The sequence below is a fragment of the Pteropus vampyrus genome, unplaced genomic scaffold (genome assembly GCF_000151845.1).
Source record: "Pteropus vampyrus isolate Shadow unplaced genomic scaffold, Pvam_2.0 Scaffold698, whole genome shotgun sequence".
In the NCBI taxonomy this organism is placed as follows: Eukaryota; Metazoa; Chordata; class Mammalia; order Chiroptera; family Pteropodidae; genus Pteropus; species Pteropus vampyrus.
The window spans coordinates 40,108-41,583 of NW_011889479.1; the positions used below are offsets into that span (position 1 = coordinate 40,108).

General features: G+C 37.0%; 1 pseudogene; it reads left to right on the plus strand.

The window, feature by feature from the left end:
• The first annotated feature begins 1,246 nt into the window (after positions 1–1,246).
• LOC111733930 lies at positions 1,247–1,365 on the plus strand (annotated as a pseudogene).
• Positions 1,366–1,476: the final 111 nt, after the last annotated feature.

Genomic DNA, 1,476 nt, shown 5'->3' on the forward strand with positions numbered 1-1,476 from the left:
TAGCTCGAACCACACACAAACTTCATTTCTTTAATATAGTTTTTTTCCTCCTTGATTCAAGCTAGTTTTGCTCAGATAAAGTCTCTATGACTTGTTTGCTTTTCCCCCTGTTTTTGTCTTCTGTATGCCTGCTCCTTAAATCATTCAGCTTCAGGACATGATTGACTGAGCCTCCAGTCTGTAATCATTAGGGCAAATAGGCTTCAGTTAAACTTTAGATCAAGGATAATATCTTGTCTTTAGACATGTTTCAGCTCCCAGCCCCATCGAGTCAGAAGGTCACAGGATCAGATGGGATAGCACAGTGATCAACTACCTCAATCCCCTTTAATTGTCCAATCAGCAGCACCCACGACCCCGACTCCCTTAGTTTCCATGATTTTTTCCCCCTATGTAATTTGTACTCCTGAGATATTGGGCATGCCAGGCCTTTGGAGCAATAGACTGCCTATTCTTCAGGAACTGCAATTCTCTAATAAATGCTTACTCTAAATAGTCCAACTCCTGTGTGAGTCTACCGGCTGAATGACGCAGGCAGCATGAGCCGCCAGACTCTCTTGTCCTCCAGTTACATGGTGACAGGTGGTTACTAGACTTATCATGGTGATCACTTTCTAAGGAATATACATATTGAATCACTATGTTGTACACCTGAAACTAATATAATACTGTATGCCAACTATACTTTAATGAAATAAAATTTTTAATAAAAAAAATAAGAGTGGGAATTAAAGCTCAGGAAGGGAAAAACACATAGTTAAAATGTCAGTTAATCAACAAAATCAGCTGGGATCTCTAAAACAAAGAAAATATGGGGCCCACAGCCATCTGGCCTGGCTTATCTAGTTGAGTAGCTGGCAGTGCTTTTATTCAAGATAGCTGTCTTTGTAGTGCCTCAGCACTCAAAAACTGAACATCAGGCACTTGCTTAACAATAAGAAAAAAAGCAATTGTCAGGTACTTACACTGTATACAAGTATAAAGTAAATAAGTGTTTGGGATATAATGCATAGCATGGTAACTATAGTTAATACTGTATTGTATATTTAAAAGTTGCTAAGAAAGTGGATCTTAAAAGTTCTCATCACAAGAAAAAATTTTGTAACTACATGTGGTGATGGATGTATTATGGTGATGATTTTACAATATATACAAATATTAAATCACTATTTGTATACCTGAAACAAATATAATGTTATATATCAATTATATCACAATAAAAATAGTATTTTAAAAAAGAAATTAGGTCTATGGCCATGCCACCCTGAACAAACCTGATCCCGTCTGATCTCGGAAGCTAAGCAGGGTTGGGCCTGGTTAGTACTTGTATTGGAGATCACCTAGGAAGACCAGCTGCTGTAGGTGTAAAAAATAAATTAAAAATCAGGGATTGTAAACTGACAAGGTCCATGCAATCTGCAAGGTCAACCAAGGGTCGTCTTGCCTAAAAAAATAAATAAATAAAAAAGAAATTAG